Source organism: Cynocephalus volans, chromosome 5, assembly GCF_027409185.1.
Source record: "Cynocephalus volans isolate mCynVol1 chromosome 5, mCynVol1.pri, whole genome shotgun sequence".
Taxonomy (NCBI): Eukaryota; Metazoa; Chordata; class Mammalia; order Dermoptera; family Cynocephalidae; genus Cynocephalus; species Cynocephalus volans.
Genome location: NC_084464.1, coordinates 136,343,949 through 136,369,375, shown reverse-complemented (window position 1 = coordinate 136,369,375; position 25,427 = coordinate 136,343,949). Strand labels below are relative to the sequence as shown.

General features: G+C 39.3%; 1 protein-coding gene across 1 annotated transcript in view; it reads right to left on the bottom strand.

Moving 5' to 3' along the window:
* The window catches only part of PDE7B (phosphodiesterase 7B), a 303,303-nt gene that overhangs the window by 207,305 nt on the left and 70,571 nt on the right, over nucleotides 1–25,427 (bottom strand). The window lies entirely within an intron of this gene.

The following is a 25,427-nucleotide window of genomic DNA, read 5'->3' as shown; positions in this document are numbered from 1 at the left end:
AGTGGCAGTTATAACACTTTTCCTGAATGCAGAGATAGAAATATCAACTTCCATAGCATCAACATCAACACCCATAGCAACCAGGTCCCATTTGTGTGATGACTACAATTGGCAAATGGTTAGTACCTGAATATATAAATAAATTCTCCAAATCAATAAGAATATAACAAATAATCCATTAGAAAAATTGATGAAGGACTTGAGCGAACAATTAATAGAAGAGGAAATCTCGGTGGTCGCTAAACATAGGAAATATATTCAAACATACCAATAATCAGGAACAAGCAAATTAAAGGTAAAATGAGGTTTATTTTGAACTCATAGATTTGACAAAATTTAGAAGTCTGCAATAACAAATGTTTTCAAAATGTAGAGGGATGGATACTCTCACACACTGTAGTTGGAGTATAAAATGATAAATTACTTTGGAGAAAAATTGCCCAAATCTAGCCATTTTCTAGAGATCTAACTAGAGAAATTTTCACATACAACTTTAATATCCTGATGCAAAACAGATAAATGATATGTTATTCATAACTGGAAAACTGCACAGCAGTTAAAATGATTTAGAGCTACAAATACTGTAAAAGCATATATAATATATAATATGCATATATAAATATATAATACCCAAATTATAGAATGTTTGAATTATATAAAATATGTATAGATGCTCCTCAGCTTATGATGTGGTTATGTTCAGATAAACCCATTGTAAATAGAAAATGCATTTAAAACCCCAATAAATACACAGTCAAGTCTAAAAATTCTAAGTCAAACCATCACTGTGGTGCCACTGCTAATGTCTGGAATCCTGTCGAGTACGCCAGTTGTAGCGCTCTTAATCCTGTTCATGATGCCAGTTGTCTAGCTCCACTACCAAGCTGATTGTCGGACTCTTTTACCTGCTGGTAATCCTGTACCAACTGGGCCAATTGCCGAGCTAGGGCTGGGTCTGGAGCTCACAGACACCTCAAGCCCATTCACAGACTGGGTCACAAACCCTTCACGTGACAGGCTGGGTCCACAGACCCCTCACATGCCAGGCTGGGTCACCAGGTCCTTTACACGCAGATCTATGAGCTAGGTAACCGGCCAAAAGGTCCCTGGAAGCTGTAGGTTGGAAAGCATGGCTGTGCCAGGTGGACACCCAAGGCAGAGCCTGCCCGCCTGCTTCACTAAACCCCCCCCTCTCTCTGAAGAACACAAGAATAGCAACAAAACTCAAAAGATACATTGGTGTTCATGTGCACTAAATATACACACACACACACACACACACACACACACATACACACACACACACACACACACAATTTGTTTACCAAGGATGTGCTAAAACCACACCCAACTGGACCCGAGGCGAGGGCCCTTACCAAACTATTCTATTTTCCCCACAATCGTACATTGAGGATGGTCTGTATAATTTTCAAATCATATAAAACATATATAATGTTTAAATCATATAATAGTATAATGTTAAGCCAAAAAACAGTATCCTTTTTTTATGAAGTTGGAAAAAAATCTAAAAATAATATGTATTGTTTACGGATACATTAATTTATAGAAAAAGCATAAAAAATGCAGTGTATAGTGAAACATCAAATTCAGGTAGGGGGAAGAGACACAGAGTAACAAAATGTTGGAGGGCACACAGGGGTTATCAACTCTTTCTATAAGAATTTGTCTCTTAAATTATTCTCTAAACTTGTTTTCTCTGTAATATTTCATAATAAGAAAGAATTACTCCCATATGCAATACTCCGAATATAAAAATGGCCCTTTGCACAATGCATCTCTGCACCCATTCGGTGGCAGACTGGACTGTCTTCCCCAACAACTTGTTCTCACCACTTGTTTCCTCTGCCCTTAGGAAGACAGAGGACATACTGAGTTCATCCAAATTTTCTCTTTCTTTTACTGTTCATGACTTGGTTAATTCCACTCCCATCAATCTCTATTGTACCCACACTTAATATATTATAAGACAAAGTAATTTAAGAAGAAAAAGTTTCTGGGTATGAGAATGCATGTTCTTTACACCTAATTGTGAAATAATTTAGCACAAAGAGGAACAGGTGGAAAGAGGAAAGGATGACACTATTACATTCAAATGTACCCATTTCCGTCATGAGCTACATTGTGCATAAGGAGATGGACAATTGGTTCAGGGATAGGAAAAGGAAGAAAGCTGCTTTGGTGAGTCAAGAGGATAGACTGTGGAGGAAGTAGGTTGGGTGCATTGAATCCTAGACATAGAGTCTGTATAGTGAACTCCTTTCCCAGTTACTCTAATGACCTAGTGTGATATTTATCATGCCACTTAATCTCTTCATGCTTCATAAGTAACATGGGGATGCCAATATATTCCACCAAGTCAGGTCAGACAGCAAATGGGAGGATTAATGACCCGTAGGGTCTGATCCTACTGTTTGCTCCTGTTTTGTTTGTGTTTTGGCAGAGGTTAAATTTATATTGCTAGGATCTATTTCCTGCATTACCTGCTTTTTAAAGTGGTATTTTTAAGAGTTGATAATTATTTTTAAATGAAAGATCAGAGGCTTCTAAAATGTTTTTAACTTCTTGGCAGAACAAATTGCTAAGGAAACTCTACAATCCATATTTTGGGTCCTATAAGGAAATGACTCCAGAGTACTCCCTTATTCTTTGTTAGTGACAAAGGTCACACATGTGCTATGACAGAAGACCTTTCCTTCTTTTATTGCAGGGTCTTCTAGGGGGATGGTGGATGGAGGTTGCATCACTTCCCATGGCTGCCATAGCCCAAGGACAGCCTTACATGTGCCCTGCAACAGGCACATTGGTAGGTGTGGGTGCAGCTGTGGGCGTCTTGCTCTCTTTCCCGGCTGTGAACAAATCCAGGAGGAGTTTCTGAAACTCCTGTGAAAAATGCATTCAACAGTCATGGCCTGCCGGGACTCACTGACCCGATAAGCTCATCACCAAGCAGCAAGGGTGGGTGCAGTGGCCCTCCCAATGACGAGGATGCAGTTCCTCTTCCTTGTCCTGTCTCCCTGGAGGTCTGGGAAACAGCTGAGGCACCTCTAACTAGTTCTTTAATTGCCCTGCTTTATAAAGTTACCTGATGATAGTAACAGATTTTAAAGCAATGCCCAGAAGGGAATCTGATTGTTCTCCAGACTTGAAAGAAACCAGATTCTTTGCAGTGCTTTTTCTCATTGATGCCAGTGTTTACTAGGCCTTCACTGCCAGGATACGGCTTGCTGTGAAACCCAGGGCGATGACCCATTTTAGGAGATTAATTGGGCTACACAGGGTCCAAGTCCCAGAAATCGGCAGGATCTGCCATGGGGGAAGGTCTTGTCCCCTCTTGGGTTCTGGGGTACTGTAAACCTCCTCCTTCAATGCTCTAGTCATGCTGGTGGGACTCCCATCCCAGCACCTGCTGCTGGGTGACCCTGACTTTGTACCTGGTTCTTCTCACCAGGATTCTGCCTAATTTTCAGGATCCCGTCTCTCACTAGAAACTCCATCTTTGTTTTGTTTTCTGTGTCTGAAATACTGAGACCAACTCATGTTCCTGCCCAATTCTCCTAGCGAACACTGCCCCCTAATAATAGGGCACAGTTATTGAAATCCCCATCCAGAGGGTTGGAGTCCTGCTAGCAACAGAGAGGTCCTGCTGGCACGGGCTCTCCTTCATAGCACATAGGATATGCTGCACATGAATTCAGGTGTGTAATGCTTGTTGCCCCTGTAGACAATAAAGAATCAAACCATGTTCATTATTTGTGTTCCTAACATGACACATTATTCTGTGGTGCCTTATACATACCAGGCCCTTAATAAGTGTTTGTGAACCAGGTGAACTAAATGTATGTGGACTTAGCCCACAGTACTGGCTAAGTACTGTAAGTGTTATACATCTACCATGTCGTACTCTCATTATGCTCTTTCAAAAGAGTAGAAAATTGAGGCACAGACAGTCTCCTCCAAGGCATGAGAAAATAAATGCTGACAGTTTACCTGATGCTTGACCAAGATACATAGATTCCCAAATATTGGCTACTTTTGGCCTCCTCATTGCCTTGGCCACATAGACCATCTCTGCTTACTTGCCCTTCTCTCACGCATTAATCTCTGGCTGTTTGCAAGAGTTGCCACCTACTAGGCTTTGGATCAGACTGACCCGAGTTCAAACCCTGTTGCTGCCTGCTATCATGGGCAATTTTATTCAGTTTTGCTAAACGTGCTTTTGTATTTGTAAAACAGAGTAGTATTATCTACGTCATAGTATTATTGCAAGTTTAGCTTTTAATTCATTATGAACAAGAATGCACTGCTTTAAATTATTGTAGATAAGATTGTAATATACAAATAAGAATTAATAAATTTAACTCATCCATTAAAATTCTGTTTTAATTCTCCCATTATTATTTAAATTAAAAGTGAAGAAATACTTTTAATTTTAAAAGTCAGGACTAATGGGTACAAAACTATGCTATCTGCCCTAAGTGAATCATCACTCAGTACATGCATGTATTGAACTGACAGTGTACCTCACAAGTATGTACAATAAATGTTAAAATATTTTGAATTTAAAGAAGTCAAAATATTTCACAAATTGGTTGCTAATTCTTGTTTGTTAAAAATTTTCAATATTATATCTAAAATTTTACTTTTACTCAGGAAGAAGATACTGCATCTGTTACTTACAAGGTATAGAATCAACCTAAATGTCTATCAAATAAAACCAAAGACAGAAATCCTTGTTGCTAGGAGATTTGCCCTAGTGTCAGCTGAGACAATATCAGTTTTCTGCAAGTAGGTAATGTTAAAAGTTAGCAAATGATTAATAGGCTATGATTCTTTGATTATTTCCTTCCCACATTTACACCTTTAAAAAAAAAGCAGAAATAAATTTAATAAAGGGAATTACATGCTAGTAAAATAATTGGAGGGTCAGGCTATAGCCTGGGATGACTCTCAGAACAACACTGCAAAATTGGCTCACCAGGCTGTGAGCTCACCAAGCTGGGGGCTTAACTGGGAAAGTAGAGAACCAGGAGGCATCACTGAATTGCTGACTTCAAGAACACAGCACCATGGCAGTGATCCAGGGATTAGAAAGCTATTGTTGCAATTACCTCTTGACACCATGAAGCTAGTTATAGAACACTGGGTGCTACTGCAGAAATGCTGAAAAACCCAACATCTCCATAAGTGTGAGTGACAGCTCATTAAAACAAAACAAAACAAAATGAACCCCTGACATATGACTAGATTCATTTTGAAAAAGAATCAAGTATCCAAACTGAATTTCCTCGGCTGAAAAAGTGCTAACCATGGTCAGACGATTGGGAAGTTGCTGGAGTTTGGTGGAAAGTGGAGCACATCTCATCTGTCCCAGGATCTGCAAAGACAATTGAGTAGGCAAAGCTTCCGCACAGGCTGCCTTCACCCCCACCCTCACCCCATCTCTATGTGCTTCCAGTCTGCAAGTTTGTCAGCTAATTCATGAATCTCTCAAGTGAGGTCTTGAGTAAACAAGGTGAGTGCCTGTATTTGGATGTATCAACTGGGATTGCATCTGTTTCATTTGCTCACCCCTGAATCCCTGAATGTTTAGGACAATCACTAATGTGTAATGGGCACTCCCAATGGTAATTAAATGAATGAATAAATAATTCCTTACTGCAATTCTGTGGGATATTCTTGAAATTTGAGATTATCTGAGGTAGCATGAAGAGATTTTTTTCCTGGACATTTATGTGTACACACCAGTAAGTTCTGCTACAGACACAGCCACGTGTTGAGCAGCTGCAGTGGTTGATAAGGGCAAAAGCTGACGTTGAGAAGACATTTCAAAACATTTCGGTCACTACCCATCTCACATTTTCCCCTAACAGAAAATGGAATGGTACTGATCAAAGCCAGACCCCTAGAAGATAGGCCTGGAAAGAAAGTGGTTTAGGTCTGTAGATCATGAAAAGATAGCTTCTGTTAAGAGGCTGAATCCCCCAAATCTAACAGGGCCTGGAAGTTTGGAACTCCATTAATGTCTGCCAGATGAATGAATGAATAAATGAACATTCAAAAAGACATTATTATTGAGTACTGCTTTGTGCAGGTACTGTAGCATGTGTGGATACAAAATCAAATGAGATTCAGGCTACGTCCTATCCTCAAGAAGTTTTTAGTCTTGTCTGAAGTCAGAACATAGAAGACCATGGCCCTTTTAAACATGGGTACTCAACACTGTTTGGGGCTATCAGAGAAGGCTTCCAAAAAGAGGTGACTGTAGGCCTGAGTCTGGAGGATAGAAAAGAATTGGCTGGCATAAGAGAGGAGCCCTCCAGGCTGAGGTAGCTGCCTGTGCAGGGACCAGAAGCCCTGTTAGGATCTTGCAAGTGGCCTCCAAGGATGGGAGCAAAACTTTGGTGGCTCAAAAGGCTTAATCAAAGTGGTAGTCACAGGTGAGATTGGAGGAAACTAGGAGCCAATAGCGATTTAATAAAACTATTTCTGGGCTGGAGAGGCCAAGTGTGCTTTTGGAGAGCTAGGATGCTTCATGAATTCTCTTAGCATTATAACAAATAATTACAATGTAATGCTCCATATGTCTTTCATCAACAGAATTGACTGCAATTTTGTGCCCATTTCTAACTAAAAGAGGGTACCAAGCCTGAGGTGTTCCTTAGTTCTCTTTCCTGAATTATTCTGTAGAATGGCTATGACAAAAAGAATCGAAACTTCATGTGAGGCTGACTTCTGCTACTGCTGAAGCCATTAGCACCTACTGTTGAGCACATCACAGTTTCCCCAGCTCCCAGGGGATGTGTTTTCAGGGTCTGCTACTTTCTGGTGGCCCAAGTCCACATTATTTTATGCAGTCCTGTCTACTGTGTGGGTGGCAGAGTCAGGACTTAATCTCTAAACACTGTGGCAGCCCTCAGCACTCTGGTGCCAGAGGACGGCAGATTTGGAACTGGGCTGATTTCAGCTCGAGCTCATGTTTTCCTTTTTAAGCTTTTCCAGTGAAAGAGCAGATTTCCATCCCATTGCAGGCTGTTAAAACGTCAGACTAATAAGTTTTCAACAATCTGTCAGTGTAGATCTCCAGCGACAACCTGGCACTGCCTTTGAATTGGGCCTCATCGTCCAACCCAACTTCAGCCAGTCAAAATAAGAGACACACCAGCAAAAGAAAAAAAATAAAAAAGATAATCACCTCACGCCGAGCAGAAATTCTTAACAAATCCATTGCTGCCAACAGTCAGCAGCAAGTCTGTGGGCTACATATCCTGGAGTGACCCTTCAGGAAGGGCCATCCCTCATAAACCTCTAATTAGCTATGGTTAGGAGTGACTTGAAAGATATTAATGCTATTGCTATTGGAAAATGAGCCTACCGGCTTTTAACAGCTTTGTTTTCTTCAGTCAAAGAACAAAATGTTAGTTCAATGGCATATGCTTTTTATTAGAGAATGCCAGCGGCAGCAATCTCCAGAGAGTCTCTCAGCATTTTATTACATACCCCTATTTTTAAATGCTTAAAAACTACTTATTATGAACCAAAACTTGGAAAACCTGGTTTCATCCCAAGAGTAATTTTTTTTTTAAGTTATTAAGCAAACGTCTGGAATGCAGAACTATGTTTTCTGTCATTTTGGCCCTGGACAGGAGAGGGCACTAAAAAGGTTGTATGGCTAGCATCTGGGTGAACCCCCTCAGGGACATCCTGGGGTCAGAAGGCAGCAAGTCAGAGCCACTGTATCTTATGTTAGCCATTTCTCCGGGCTCCATGTTGAGTCTTGACTTCCATTGTACACATCGAAATAAAATGCACATAGAAAACTGCATTTTTCATTGTGCAAAACAACAACTATAGCCTCTGGGCAAGCACAATTTTAGCAAAATCTGTAAGGCTGATGGCATGGAGTACAACTGAGGTCTCTCTCCAGCACACCCTGTTATAGGAACTGAGTAGGCATCTCAGTCCAAGGCACTTTGGGAGTGATGGTATGGGCTCTGAGAATTCCCCTATATCAGACACAAAATCTTGATCAACAGTGCAAAAATTATGTCAGAATTTTGCAGTACAATTTCATCCCAACTGTCCCAAGAGTTGACAACTAGCTACAGCTAGTTTTCAGGAAGAAAGATAGATACTTCTGTGAAAGCAAGCCACTAAAGCCATAAACATTTAACTTACACATAATGAGTTCTTAAAGGTGAAATTAGTAGACACTGTGTTGGAGAAAACAGGAAGCAGTACAGAAAAAGAACAAATTGGTTCAAATAATGGAAAGAACTTAGCATATCGGGATTCAAATCCCAAATCTATCCCTCACTAGCTGTGTGATTTTGGATACGTGTTATTTATCTTTTTGAACCTCATTGTAGAGCCAAGGGAGTAACAATGCTCATTCCTTTACAGAAATAGTGTAATATATGTGAAAGCATCTTGTATACTCTAAAATCCACAGTGGGGTCTGGTGTGTATGTGGTTTTGTGGGAGGAAGGAGGTGGAAGGAGGTTAGGGCCATTTGGTAGTAGTGTGTACAAGGCACAAAGCACAATTCTACCATCTAAGTCATAGGGCTTATGAGGGGAAAGATTTTGCTCCCCCTGTGATGGAGAGCAGTGGTCCTTCAGAGGGTAGCCTGCAAAGCCAAAGGTGTAGGTAACAGAGGTCAGGGCAGGATGGGTGCCTGATGTACCCTTAAACTTGGCACTGAGGAAGGGGGAAAAACCCACATGGATTTGAGGGAGAGGATTTTCTCAGAGGTGATCAGACAAACTGGCTATGTGCTAAAGCGGGTGGAAAAGTTTCTGAATAATGTATTCTGATTGCATAGGGGATTCAAATAATCAGCAGAATTGGGGAGTGCAGAGACATGAAGCTGGGGAAGTTGGCAGGGACCAAATGACAAAGGGTCCTGCAGGACTCCATTTAATGATTGGACACAAGCCTGGATTCTGTAGGTTATGGATCTGAACGGAGGCACTGCAGGTCACAGACCATCTATTCAAGGCAGTAGAGAGACCCCAAAAGCATTTAGGTTTTTTATAATGGGAGTACCGTACAGCAGCCATGTTTGCTGACTGATGTAACTCCTCACCACACTTGACAGTACCCTTAGGTGGGAAAGGGTTCTGCTAAGTGGCGCATCACCTTATAAAAATAAGTGTTTAATGACATTGTCCCTAATACTCATAGTTGTGACAGTCAGTAAAGCTGGTGAACACCACTAGAACAGGTCACCCCTTCTGATTCCCCACCCAGTATTACCTCCCACCAGTGTTCACACTCAGATTTCTTCCGATTTCCGTATAATCCACATGGCCTTTATGAAGAGTAGATCATAAGGATGAGAATGCCACTGTGAAATTTCCAAGTCTAGTGTGAGCAGATTATAAAGACCACAGTCTTCCAAATCACGCACAGTGTGAAGGCTGAGAAGGCACTGAAAGGTATGGTTAGCAGGCCAGTCCCTGGATCCCAGAAAATGGAGGAACTAGGGTCCCAGGACAAAAATCCTTCCTTAACCCTTTGAAAGGCATATCCTCCTCAGAAACTGCTGAGAGAGCATGCTTGGAACAGGAAAATCACTTCTTTACTGGGCCGTCACCTTCAGTGGAAGATCTGAACCAGAATGGAACTCTGTGGTCCCACCCTTAAGCCTGTCATGATATGCAGCAACTCCTCAGTCTATGTCACTGCCACCCCTGGAAGACGGACCCAATGAGCATTTGAAACAACTGCCTTTTTGTCTGACCTGGTGTGTCGCCATAAATATGTGCTCACAATTGCTAAACTCCAGCCCTGTGCTCGAAGCATCCAAGCTTTAGACATTGGTTTTCCTGACTTACACTGCAATTTTCAAGCTACTTTATAAGATCCTACAGACAGCAAAAGCTTAATAGATAATATCAGCAATATCTCTAAATCTTTATATAGATGTCATGATTCAGAGATTCATAGAAGCTCATTCAGCCTGTAACTGAATGAATATTTACTCAGGACAAAGGACCACTTATAATGTGCTCCTTGCAGCTTGGTGCAGTAATGCTCCTGTACATCAACCAATAATTAAATGTAATCATATACACTTATAGTTTTTAAAGAAATTCAAACCAGTCCTTGAAACTAAATAACCCCAGTGCTAGAGAAAATGACTTCCAGAACATCAAGCCCAATATGCAAACACAGGGCCTCTGAGCCACAAAGGAACAAACACTTTTCCACAGGGATAAGAGCTTGTTGTATAACTACTTGTGAGGTCAAAGATCCAGATGTTCCCATAGACAATCTAAAAACGTTTACTGGCCAAATTGTATTGACCATTTCCACGTGGACAGCACTGGGACATGCATTTGGCCTCAGAAAGGAGATTTCTAAATTCTATTGGCAATCAATGGCAACCCCAGGTTAGTGCTGGAAGATCCAGTATCTTGAAGAAATGACTAACAGGTTTTGTAAGCTGCAAGTGAAAAGGAAATAGTGTACATTTTGTTGATAGTTATATTCTGCTTTGGCAGAGCTTACTAAACGCCATGACAACATTGACAATAGCAATATTTGCAAAACACCTCCTTGTGAGTCTCCCTCATTTCGTGGAGGAAGGGGCTTTCCGTCTAACTCACTGCTGTTCCCCAGCACCTCGATCAACGCTCATCACATTGTAAGTTCTGGGTAAATATTGCTTGAAACGAAAGAAAGACAAATGACTTGTGGCAAAAATATACCGAATCTGTTCATTATTGCACGGCAGTCAATTTAAAGATCTGTGAGATGGTGAGAACTCTTTGATGATGATAAGTGAATAAAATTATACTTGCAATTAAATAAGCTCAAATTACAAGTTTTGATGCCATTATTTCACTAAGAAGTTGGCATCTGGGGCAGTGCCGTGAATCTGCTACAAAAGCTTTACGTAGAGTTCCACCGGAAGGCCAAGATTTCTCCAGGCATTATATTTTTGAATGATAACTTTCCCTGGAAAGCAAGAATCATAAATATATTTTTTTCAACTAGCAGCTCTGTTCACTGACACATATTACCAAAATTAAACAAAGAAACAAACAAATTTTCTTTTAAGCATTCATGGTCAGAGTCCATACCAGGAAAATGAAGATAATGCCCATATTCTATTTTTTTTTTTTTTTCTTGTTGGATAGGGACCCAAACCCGTGACTTTGGTGCTATAAGGCTGCATTCTAGCCATCAGAGCTAACATGCCAGCCCAACATCATGTCTTATTAGTATAGGCTTAAAGAATGAAACCAGCACAGTGCTTCTAGTGACTGAGAAGAAAAATTGTATGAAGGTCACCAGAAGATTACCTGTAGCAGTAGATGTTGTAGCTTGTAACTGTTGTGTTGATGATGGTTTGTAGTCATTTTAATCACGTCCTTGCTTCAAGACCCTCTGCAGCCAGAATTGGCAAGTTGAGGTGAATATTGATTTGAAGTTTAATTTTTATTAGTACTCATGCTCTAGTGTGAGCATCTAGTGAAATAATTAAAATTTAAACACCAAAGAGAGGTGAGATAGGAAAGAAATAGTTGTTTACTTTTTATGGACTGTGTAATCAATTTCAAATCACTGTGTTGCCTTTAAATTATTTGGTGCTGAAATTTGTGAAATTTGGAGGGAGACTATCTCATTCTTTAAGAAATGAGATACAAATAAATGGGCACAAAATTAAGAATAGAGTCTTGGAAGGTGTCAATAAAATTGAGGAATCCCGAAGATCATACTTCACTAGCTTTCCAGTAAATCTGTCTGTGAAACTGACATTGCAATATGACATATATTTATCAACTAACAATAACCATTAGTTAACTGATGCTTAACAAACTAGCAGATGTTTGCTTATATTGAATCTTTTTAACCAAATGACTTAAAACTATTTTTTCTATGCATTCTTAGCAAAACAAGAAGGAAATTGAACATAATACTAGCAAATAACCTTAGAAATGAAGCAATGTATATAGACCTTTTTTATTAATTTACCAGCCTTAAATTTCAAAAGGCTGGGCTCTTTAAAGGCAGGGCTGTGTCTTAGCTCTGAATCCTGGTATCTACAGAATGGCATAAAGTAGGTGTCCAGAAAATATCACATACTGAGGAATGTGATCATCAGTTAAATAAATCGTATTAAACTCAGACATGTCAACACAAACATTTCTGGAGATCACTAACAGTATGAAATCCATTTGTGTGTGTGCACACAAATGCATACATATACACATATCCATGTATGAGTATATCCATTTCCATTCACACACACAATGATACATATCACATGGCTGTGCTTCCTGATGTGCTGCAGATTAGTGGTTAAGAGCCCAGGCTGTTATCTGGAGTCTAAAAACAGTGAGTTGAAATCCCAGCTCCGCAATTTTCTAGCTCTGTGACTTTGGAAATTGGCTTCTAACTTTTCTCTAAGCATCTGTTTCCTCACCTAAAAAGACTGAGACAACTCAGAGTTGTTATGAGATTAAATGAGATAACACACATAAGGTTCTCAGCATAGTGCCTGGTACACAGTATATGCCATCTATGACCATTACAACCCTTACACACTCTGGCCTTCACCAGGTAAAATAAACAAGGAAGGAAAACCTCACTTTTCACTCTGGACATTGTACTACCTTGCCCTCCAATCAAAGTGAACCTTTGCTGTTCTCTTTGTTTGTCTTATGAATTTGTGTCTCCAAATCCTGGAGGAAGTGCCAGCAAGGGGAGACAGAGGACTTGGGCTTTGGAGTCCAGCAGCTTACATGTGGCACTTACTAGCCATGCAAGCTCAGTAAACCTTCTGACCTTGCTTCCTCATCTCTAACGTGTAATGAAACCTGACTGCCTCACAGGGCTGTCCTGAGTGTCGATATCATCAGGAAAGTTACTGGCTCAGTCGTAGGATTGCACGTATGTGTCTGTCTATATGTTTATCTGTCTCTTTATTTTCTCACCTTCAATGTCCATCTCCCCTTCTCCATATGTTCAAATTATCCCTGCTATTCAAGGCCTGGCTAAAATAATGATTCTTTCTGAAGTTTTCCTTATGTTTTTTGAGACTAAGTTAACTTTTTCCTTTCCCGAATTTCCTATAATTCTTTTAGCCACTTTACACTTCATTTATTTATTTTTTTACTTTGTCTCTTAGACCATGAGTCCCTTATATCTTACTCCGCTTCTAAAATAGTGTGCCTTCCAGAGTATGTGTGTGTGTTTATGAATATGGCAACAAAAATATTTAGCAAACATTTGTTTTGAAAATCCTGTTACCACTTTGCCATATTCTACAAAGATTTTGAGGTTAATGTACTTTTCTCTGTGTCAATGTTTATGCACAGGTCGTCATCCCCATACACATAACTACACACATGTATATTGCAAAGGGTGTTAGACCTAGCCTGGAGTCTTCAATTAAAACCTCAATATGTTGGGGTTTCAAGATGGCGGTGGCTGCGGCAGTTGGCGCGGAGTAGCTGAGGTGGAAAAGGCAGCCACTGGGCCTCAGGCAGCTGAGAAACTTGTGGACCTTCCTCTTGCCATCTCTTAAGGGAGGACCGCAGCTGCTGGCTGGTTGTGGGGGGTGACCGCCACTTTGCCCCCGGCAGGAGAGGCTACCTCATTTACAGGCAACAGCTTTGAAGTGTGGAGCAGGAAAAGAACTGTTTCTTAACTGCAAAAGTGAGTCTCGAAACAGGGAACACGGCGCCAGGGCTGCTGTGGATGCAGACAGGATCCCGGAAGCCGGGGCCACACTGAAGGTGGCCAGCTGCCGTATTCAGGATTCGAGGTTTCAGGGCGGCATTAAAGAAGATTCCTGGGAGCGCCCGAGCCGCGCCACGACGGAACAGCCCGAGGCGGCAGCGGCCGAGAACGGGGAAGGCGACAAACCAGAGGCAGAGAGTGAGCACCTGACCTGGCACAGCCCTGTGAGTGATACCTGGCCCAGCCCTGTTCGGGGGGCTGACGCCCACCCGGCTCCCGCCTGCATCACCGGTCCACTCACCGCCCCGGGGCTGCCTCCATTTTCCCAGGTGCTGGCAGCTCCGCCCGGCTCGGCCGTCACTGAGCCTTCCCACTTGCTTGGCCTGGCGCAAGGCTTCCCGGGGCCTGCGGGCCGGCCTCCCCTCCCACTCCCTCCGCGGTCCTCTGGCGGGGCTGGTGGCGTGGGGCATCCCCGGCCAGTGGCTGGAGGGCAAGGAAGTACGGGCAGGGCCGACTGTCACTCCACCACACCCTGGACTCCGGCCCCCGGTAAACTTCCTGTTACTGGGAGGCAGATACCATCTCTGCGGCCACCAGTTCGGAAAAAAGCCTAACCAATTTCTGGTTGGGAATAGTGTGGTAGGAGAGTTCCCAGGTCCGCTTGAACCTGCCGGAGAGCTGGCTGCAGGCGGGTGCTAGATTTGGTCTATGCCGGGGGGATACAAAGGTGAACAAGTCCCGAGAAAGATCTACACAGTGCTACAAAGGCACCCAGAGCGACCGGTCGTCGGTGCCTATCAGAAACCTGGTAGACTTTCTGGGGGAGGTGGTGCCGAGCAGGGTCTTGAAGGCCCAGCTGATAGACGAGGGTTGCAGAAGACACGCCCCAGCTCAGCACAGTGCTCACAGAGTGGGGAGACGTGCGGCCAGGGAGGCGGAGACTCGACAGAAACAACACACCCTGTAGGGTCGCCACTGCACGATCCAACAGCCTGGGCCAGAGCACACGGAAAAGGGAGAAGTCCTGCACAGGAAGTGAAAGCTCAACAGAGATCACACACCCTGTGGTACGTGATCCACCAGCCCAGCAGAGTCCAAGCTGACCAGAGAGGTGGCTCCCCAAAGAAGCCCAAGACCCGGGCAACCACACACACAAGGCACTAGAGGCCAACTGAGCAGTCACGGAGGGAGCCATACGAAATTGGCAACCACAGCAACATCCTAGTTAGTCATTAGTCTCAAACCGGTGGACTGTGAAACCCCCTGCCACAATGAATAAACACCAAAAAAAAGATAACAGAAATACAAAAAATCAAGAAAGTACACCACCAAAAGTTAATAAATCTCAAACTCTAGATCCTATAGAACAAGAAGCCCTTGAAATGACTGACAAGGAATTTCGAGTGATAATTCCAAGGAAACTGAATGAGATACAAGAAAACTCAGCTAGAAATCATTATGAAATGAGGAAAAGTATACAGGATCTGAAAGAGGAAATGTACAAGGAAATCAATGTCCTGAAAAAAAAAGTAGCAGAACTTGCTGAACTGAAGAAGTTATTCAGCGAAATAAAAAACACAACGGAGAGTTTAACCAGCAGGCTTGTCGAAGTTGAAGAGAGAACCTCTGAACTTGAAGATGGGCTGTTTGAAATAACACAAGCAGACAAAAAGAAAGAAGAAAGAATCAAGGACACTGAAGAAAATCTGAGAGTGATATCAGACAACCTTAAGCGATCGAATATCCGAGTCATGGGTATTCCAGAAGGGGAGGAAAATGGAGATTCCATTGAAAACATATTCAACAAAATAGTGGCAGAAAACTTCCCAGGTATAGGAAAAATCACAGATCTTCAGATCCAGGAAGCTCAACGATCTCCAAACGTATTCAATCCAAAAAGGCCTTCTCCAAGACATGTCATAGTCAAATTGGCAAAACTCAGAGACAAAGAGAGAATCTTAAAAGCTGCAAGAGAGAAGCGTCAAATCACCTATAAGGGAGCCCCAATCAGGCTAACATCAGACTTTTCATCACAAACCCTAAAAGCTAGAAAGGAATGGGATGATATATTCAAAATACTAAAAGACAAAGATTGCCAGCCAAGAATACTCTACCCTGCAAGGCTATCCTTCCCAAATGAAGGGCAAATAGTATATTTCTCAGACAAACAAAAACTGCGGGAGTTCACTACCACATGAACACCCTTACAAGAAATCCTCAAGGGAGTACTGGGTTTGGTTCCTGAAAAATAACTACCACTGCCATAAAAACCCAAGAAAAATCTAAACCTGCTAGTATAATAAAAATGGCATTCATGAAGAGAAAACAAGCAAACAAAAACGCTATCTACAACTTAAGGAACCAACAAACACAGAAACCAAGCAGTAAATCAGAAAGCAAGGAACAAAAGACACCTAAGACAACCAAACAACCAATAAAATGCTAGGAATAAATCAAAACCTTTCAATAACAACTCTTAATGTAAAAGGCTTAAATTCCCCAATCAAAAGACACAGACTGGCTGACTGGATCAAAAAGGAGGACCCAACTATATGCTGCCTACAAGAGACCCACCTTAACCATAAAGATTCACATAGACTAAGAGTGAAAGGATGGAAAAAGATTTACCATGCAAACAGAAAAGAAAAACGAGCTGGAGTAGCTACTCTTATATCTGACAAAATGGACTTTAAACTAAAAACCATAAAAAGAGACAAGGAGGGACACTGCTTAATGATAAAAGGACTGATCCATCAAGAAGACATAACAATCATAAATATGTACGCACCCAATGTTGGAGCAGCCAGATTTATAAAACAAACTCTATTAGACCTAAAGAAGGAAATAGACACTAATACCATAATAGCAGGGGACCTGAACACCCCACCGTCAATATTAGACAGATCATCTAGGCAAAGAATCAGTAGAGAAACACAAGACCTAAACAAGACTCTAGACCAATTGGAATTGGCAGATATCTACAGAACATTCCACCCAACAACCTCAGAATATTCATTCTTCTCATCAGCACATGGATCATTCTCCAGGATAGATCACATATTAGGTCACAAATCAAGTCTCAATAAATTCAAAAAAATTGGAATTATCCCATGTATCTTCTCAGACCACAATGGATTAAAACTAGAAATTAATAACAAACGAAACTCTGGAAACTATACAAACACATGGAAATTAAACAGCATTCTACTTAATGACATATGGGTCCAAGAAGAAATCAAGCAGGAAATCAAAAAATTTATTGAAACTAATGAAAACAATGATACATCATACCAAAACCTGTGGGATACTGCAAAAGCAGTATTGAGGGGGAAATTTATTGCATTAAATGCTCACTTCCAAAGAATGGAAAGATGGCAAGTGAACAACCTAACACTTCACCTGAAAGAACTAGAAAAACAAGAACAATCCAAACCTAAAGTTAGCAGATGGAAAGAAATCATTAAGATCAGAACAGAACTGAATGAAATTGAAAACCAAAAAACAGTTCAAAAGATCAATGAATCAAAAAGTTGGTTTTTTGAAAAGATAAATAAAATTGACAGGCCATTAGCATGGCTAACTAAAAAAAAGAAGAGAGAAGACTCAAATAACAAAAATTAGAAATGAAAAAGGCGATATTGCAACTGATTCATCTGAAATACAAGGAATCATTCGAGACTACTATAAACAACTATACGCCAACAAATTTGAAAATCTGGAGGAAATGGATATATTTCTGGACACACACAAGCTCCCAAAACTGAACCGTGAAGACGTAGAAAATTTGAACAGACCAATAACAATAAAGGAGATTGAAGCTATTATCAGAAGGCTCCCAACAAAGAAAAGCTCAGGACCAGATGGATTCACAGCAGAATTTTATCAAACATTCAAAGAGGAACTGACACCGATTCTTTACAAACTATTCCAAAAGATTGAAACGGACGCAAATCTCCCAAACTCATTCTATGAAGCAAACATCATCCTGATACCAAAACCAGGTAAAGATATAACCAAAAAAGAAAACTACAGGCCGATATCCTTGATGAATATAGATGCAAAAATCCTCACTAAAATACTAGCAAACAGAATACAGCAACACATACGTAAAATTATTCACCACGATCAAGTGGGATTCATCCCAGGGATGCAAGGTTGGTTCAACATATGCAAATCAATAAATATGATACACCATATTAATAAACTCAAACACAAGGACTATATGATCATCTCTATAGATGCTGAAAAGGCATTTGATAAAGTTCAGCACTCATTCATGACAAAGACCCTCTATAAGTTAGGTATAGAGGGAAAGTATCTCAACATAATTAAAGCCATATATGCCAAACCCACTGCTAATATCATCCTGAGTGGGGAAAAGCTGAAAGCTTTTCCTTTAAGAACAGGAACTAGACAAGGATGCCCACTCTCACCACTCCTATTCAACATAGTGTTGGAAGTACTAGCCAGAGCAATCAGAGAAGAGAAGGAAATAAAGGGCATCCAGATTGGAAAAGATGAAGTCAAACTGTCCCTGTTTGCAGATGACATGATCCTATATATCGAACAGCCTAAAACCTCTACAAAAAAACTGTTGGAATTGATAAATGATTTCAGCACAGTAGCAGGATACAAAATCAACACACAAAAATCAGTAGCATTTCTTTTCTCCAATAGTGAACATGCAGAAGGAGAAATCAAGAAAGCCTGCCCATTTACAATAGCCACCAAAAAAATAAAATACTTAGGAATTGAGTTAACCAAGGAGGTGAAAAATCTCTATAATGAGAACTACAAACCACTGCTGAGAGAAATTAGAGAGGATACAAGAAGATGGAAAGATATCCCATGCTCTTGGATTGGAAGAATCAACATAGTGAAAATGTCCATACTACCCAAAGTGATATACAAATTCAATGCAATCCCCATCAAAATTCCAAAGACATTTTTCTCAGAAATGGAAAAAACTATTCAGACATTTATATGGAACAATAAAAGACCACGCATAGCCAAAGCAATGCTGAGCAAAAAAAATAAAGCTGGAGGCATAACACTATCTGACTTTAAGCTATACTACAAAGCTATAATAACCAAAACAGTATGGTACTGGCATAAAAACAGACACACTGACCAATAGAATAGAATAGAGAATCCAGAAATCAACCCACACACTTACTTCCATCTGATCTTTGACAAAGGCACCAAGCCTATTCACTGGGGAAGGGACTGCCTCTTCAGCAAATGGTGCTGGGATAACTGGATATCCATATGCAGGAGAATGAAACTAGATCCATACCTCACGCCATATACTAAAATCAACTCAAAATGGATTAAGGATTTAAATATACACCCTGAAACAATAAAACTTCTTAAAGAAAACATAGGAGAAACACTTCAGGAAATAGGACTGGACACAGACTTCATGACTACGACCCCAAAAGCACGGGCAACCAAAGGAAAAATAAACAAATGGGATTATATCAAACTAAAAAGCTTCTGCACAGCAAAAGAAACAATTAACAGAGTTAAAAGACAAACAACAGAGTGGGAGAAAATATTTGCAAAATATACATCTGACAAAGGATTAATATCCAGAATATATAAGGAACTCAAACAACTTTATAAGAAGAAAACAAGCAACCCAATTAAAAAATGGGCAAAAGAGCTAAGTAGGCATTTCTCTAAGGAAGATATACAAATGGCCAACAGACATATGAAAAAATGCTCAACATCACTCAGCATCTGGGAAATGCAAATCCAAACCACACTGAGATACCATCTAACCCCAGTTAGGATGGCTAAAATCCAAAAGACTCTGAACGATAAATGCTGGCGAGGTTGCGGAGAAAAAGGAACTCTCGTACATTGTTGGTGGGACTGCAAAATGGTGCAGCCTCTATGGAAAATGGTATGGAGCTTCCTCAAACAATTGCAGATAGATCTACCATATGACCCATAGCTATCTCACTGTTGGGAATATACCCAGAGGAATGGAAATCATCAAATCGAAGGTATACCTGTTCCCCAATGTTCATCGCAGCACTCTTTACAATAGCCAAGAGTTGGAACCAGCCCAGATGTCCATCATCAGATGAGTGGATACGGAAAATGTGGTACATCTACACAATGGAATACTACTCAGCTATAAAAAGAAATGAAATACTGCCATTTGCAACAACATGGATGGACCTTGAGAGAATTATATTAAGTGAAACAAGTCAGGCACAGAAAGAGATTCACACACACACACACACACACACACACACACACACAGAAGACAAAACAAAACAAAACAAAAAAAACCCGGGGGGTGGGAAGAAGATATAACAACCACAATTACTTGAAGTTGATACGACAAGCAAACAGAAAGGACATTGTTGGGGAGGAGGGGGGAGGGAGGAGGGAGGGAGGTTTTGGTGATGGGGAGCAATAATCAGCCACAATGTATATTGACAAAATAAAATTTAAAAAAAAAAAAGCTAACAACATAAACACAAAATTCATAAAAAAAAAAAATTATGAAGACTAAATTCTTTCTCTGTATCAGCACCCACTAATGTATTTTGGGACAACCATTATACTCACATGTGACTAAACATATAGCTACAAAATTACATGAATGAATCAAAATTTTTACATGACAGGCAAAGAGCTAATAATTTGCAAGTTTTTTAATACTTATAATTATCGTGTTAATTTTATGGCTTTATCACTTTTAGTTTTAGAACTCCACTATATTTTCTTACTTACTCCCAATGCAAAGGTAATGAAATTTTATTTGTTTTTGAAAAATTCAATTAAGAAAAAGACACTTTCTATCTGAGGTGACTTCATTTAAAACGGTTGAAATTTAAAGCCCCAAATTCAACTTTAAGCAGTGAAAGTGGCTTTTTTAAGGGACCAAAATCAGTACATCATTGCATGAGAATAAATCATACCTGCCCACCCAGATCCAGCCAAAAGACCACTTTCCCCATCTATCTCCCCCACCCTCATGTCCCAGTGCTCTACAGCCATATGTGATTTCTCCCTTCACCAAATCTTCATGCCAATTTGCATCTTTCTATGGCCTGCATTCTCTGGGCCATATTTCTATGAGCGATATTTCTATGTTAGAGTTTGTTACTGTTATTCAGATTTTGAGTTCTTTAAGGTTTGGAAATATTTTTTCTTTGGATTCCCAATATGATGTAGATAACTCAAGTGATTATTGAATTAAATCTCTGAAAAATAGAAATGACAAAGATATGTTTGCTTTTGTGATTGTGTTTTTAGTTTCATTACCAGGAATACCTGTAAAATTACAAAGCGTGATAACTGCCATGTTTGTCATTTATTACTATGTATAGTAATGTTTATCCCATGAGAATCCCTTTCCACACAATCTTATTTTTTTCTCACTTCCCAGAATGATTACTAGGTCCCACTGGTATATTATATATATGTATATATGTTATATATATGACTTATTTACTTCTACTTCTATGCACTCACCCAAAATTAATTCTTCATCTAACCTCAGTAATGTATGATGACTACCCATTTTGCTGGTTCACTTGCCTCCTTCCAAGAAGGCTTTCCTAATTAGTCTCTCTTAATGTTGATCAGTTTTCCAAGATGCCTGTCTCAATGTATATTTTATTTTATTTTATTTTTGTATATAAAATAAAATTTCACATTTTTCTTTAAAAATGAGAAATGTAAGATGCACTGATTCTCAAACTGTAGTGGGCATAAAAGTTATCTGAAGTGTTTATTAAGATGAATACTTCTGGGCTCTACAATGAGAGAGAAAAAGAACAGGACCCAGGAATTTAAACATCTAAGAAGCACCCCTAATGATGCTGATGCTGGTGTCCTTTGATGTTACCTTGGGAAATACTGGCAAAGGTGAATAGGCTTAATAAGAGGGAGATCTGGGTTCTAGAGTCAGCTCTGACCTTGGGCAAATTCCTTAAACTTTGTGAGCTTCTGCTCCCTCATTGGTAAAACTTGGGCTAAATGTTTCTTAACTCCCTGTGGTCCTAAAAATGTTTGTTTATTTTTTTGTGATTTTCTTATGAACATTAGCCTAGTAATGATCAAAGAGAGGACCTTCATACTGTCCCAAGTCCAAGGAATATAGAAACGTGAGTCCCAGGTCCAGCTCTGTGATTTAGGCAGTTCTCTTACTGCTCATGGTCCTTCAATCTCTAAAATTATTTGAATTTATTTCAATAGTTCTTGTTTGCTTCATTTTGTAGACTTGGCTACAAGCAAGGTAAATCAAACATTTAGAAAGTCAGATTAGAAAGGTGTTATTCCCTTAAGGACTAAGCCCTTAAATGAAAACATATGCTGATTCTTTTCAAAAGAATAATTCTTTATCTAAACAAAATGACTGAAATTAGTTAGAAAAATAAATTTGAATATATATACATAAAAATGTTTCACCAAATTTATAATTTTCAGAGTTATATATCTGTAACATAAACGTAATTTTCTGATAGTTTTGTAAAACCTTACTGATCTAGCCAGCTTTTATACTTCAGAAAAAGTCAAAATATGCTATCAACTAAGTTTCTTCTCCCAAGATAAGTACAGACAACAGCTAATCTCATGGATCACAGGACTTTTGCACTTTCAGAAATGTGCTGAAAAGAGTTTTTAAAAATATATTGTGACTCCTAATAGAACTCTATTACAGGTGTTAGATTAGAGATATAGTCTTGAACTAAAACCTCATTCTATCTTAGCAAGATAAGATCTTTTCAAAAATACACTCTACAATGGTTGATGGAACACACAAACCATTGAAGTCAAGAAAAGTCTAAGTCAAGTCAGACTTTCCATCTGGATGTAATATAATCCAGTGGAATGATTAAAAAATATTGATTTTGGTTATACATTTTGTTTGTTTCAGGTGCTATTTCACTGCTCTATGGGTACTCTTCTGTTATTCTGTTTAGAAATACACAGTATTGACATTCAATTCACTATTTCAGAAAACATCTTTCTGGTAGTTTGCTTCTTTTGGCAATTTGGTTTTTAGTCATTGACAGAAGTTAAATGTCAAAGAACAACAGAATTTGGCATCCCCAGAAAGACAGAAAAGACTCTTTTGGTATTCATAGTTAAATAGCCATAACTTGTGTGCCTGATTAAACAACTTCCTAGTTTCTGTACACATCTGTAGAGTAGCACTATTGACAAAGAATCAGTCACACACAGTCTGTGCACTTTTTATGCATTATCTCACAATAACTTTATGGAGATTGTCCCCAGCACTGGGATTTAAGATTTGTGCACTCAATTCCAAAATTTACAAGCAAATTAAAAACTCTAAAGAATTTACTCTAAAAAGCAATAAATGGAATGTTAATTGCTATTTTTGTAAGAATCATTGACCATCATTTCTCAGACCCTGCAGTCTACCTTGGCATCCAGCTTCATGACCTCAGAGGGAGCATTACAAGGGTTATTTAATGTGAACAAGACTTTGATCTCGATGATGGCTGGCAATACTGCCCTTCATGGGCTTCTCATTGTGTCAGGGTGGAGATTATTAACGTTCACATTCTAGGCCCCCCCCACTGACTCGCTGAATGTAGTAAGTAGAATGCAATCTCTGGTGGTGGGCCACTGATCTGCATTGGTAATAAGTGGCTTGGGTCACTCTCATCTATACAAGAGTTTGAGAACAACTAATCTAAATCAAAGAGGGGGCAAAGCTAAAGTCAGACTGATGAATATGTTTGACTAATAAACCAAATTATAGCATGTGTGAAGTTTCTTCTAAAAGCAGAAAATTTCAGACAGGTTTTGTGGAACCATATGGATCTTCAAATGTATTCTCAGGTAATGTACATGTTTGACTAAAATTTCAATTAAATTCTTTTTATGTACTTAAAAGAATTAATAAAAATACAGTGACAATTAAATGGTTCTTTAAAAATTCTTTGATTGAACACAGACCATGGTAGAGCTATGCATAGGTCAGAAGAGAGTGTTTCCTGCCATTTCTGGTCTTGTATTTGAACTTCTCATGAATGTCTCCCCAACCAGAAACAGTCATAGTTCTGCAGGCTTATGTGTTTTTGCTAATATAGAATTAATGCAGTGGGTACATCACAACAGTTTCAGTGTACCTCATTCAATTAAATGCTGGGTGAATTCAGGCACATTTGTTCAACACATGCTCTTGGCATGACAGAGATAAGTGACTGAATATTGACGATATATCAGAGACAGTGCAGACCATTAAAAACATAATGCAAGCCACATGTGTATTTTAAAATTTTCTAGTAGCCATATTTTAAAAGGAAAAGGAAATAGGTAATAAAAACAAAAACTAAAATGAAAAAGCCAGTGAGGTTAACTTAATAATATATGTCATTTAACCTAAGATATTTAAAATATTATTATTCAGCATTAAATTAATAATGAGATATTTTACTTTTTTTTTTTTTTACTAAATCTTTGAAATATGGAGTATATTTTACACTTCTTATAGCAAATCTTAATTGGGACTATGTACATTTCAAGTACTCAGTATACACATTTGGACAACGTAGTTATAGATAAAATATGAAATATAGAAAAACATGCAATAGTAGGTACTTTTTTCTTATTTTATATTTCCCTTAAGCTCATTGTAAATTTTAAGTTTGCTTAAATCAACTTTGTATTTATAATTTAAAAAAAATATGATGTAATAGGACTCAAATTAGAAATAGGTCATCTTTGAAAAAAACTCGAAACTTGGAAAGAAAATTTGACAATGGATTGGGCAAAAGCAAAGAGATAAAACAATAACTTGATATACAAAGGCACCAGTGGGTTCTTTCACTCTTGTTCACCACACCAACAGTGAGCAAAATGAAAGCAACACACAGAAGAATCGTCCAGAGAGTCACTTGGAAACCGCGTTGTTATTCGTTACAGGATTCACTTTTTACAGTGATAAAAATAACCCAAGTCCTCCTAGTATTTTAGGCTGTGAAATTTTTGCACAGTAGTTCTATACTTTCTGCCAAGTTACAATATTATTTTAAAACAAAACAGTGAGCATAAAAATACGGTTCTCAGGTTAATTTAGCATACATGCTACAAAAACATTGAAGCAATGACAAAAAATATCATACTGTTTGTGGGGGAAGAAACATATTTTTCTCCAGAAAAAGCTCATTAGACTGTGTGCTAACAAGTATTTTAGATGGGTAGTCTGTTATTGAAAAGCAATTAGAACCATGGTGTTATTAACCAGAGAATAATCTGAGAACATGAATTCAACAGAAGTAATAAATGAGTTCAAAGACTAAAATTATGTGTAATCTTTATGAAGTCCATGCTTTGTAAAACACTGCTGATATTTCTTCTCTGTTCATTCAGTAGGTTTATGCAGGAAAATACAAGGAAAATTTATTAAACACTTATCATGCAGTAGAAGTGGTTAGGTTGGTTTTGATGGGGATCAGGACATGCTGCCCCCAATCTGGTACCTTGGCATTTGAGAGAACAGAAGAAACAGGAAGGTCTCTCTGACTTATCTCGCATCCTTTTCTCCTGAAGCAGCTCATAAAACTTAAGAAGGATTTTCTGATCTTCCCCTGAAGCAGGTCATAAGACCCTCTTTGAGAGTTTCCCTCCCTGTACTCTGAGGAAAGGAGCCAAAGACACAGAGACACCAAGAAGACTGAACAAACAGGCCTTGCTAAGTTTCCCGCAGTTTAGTA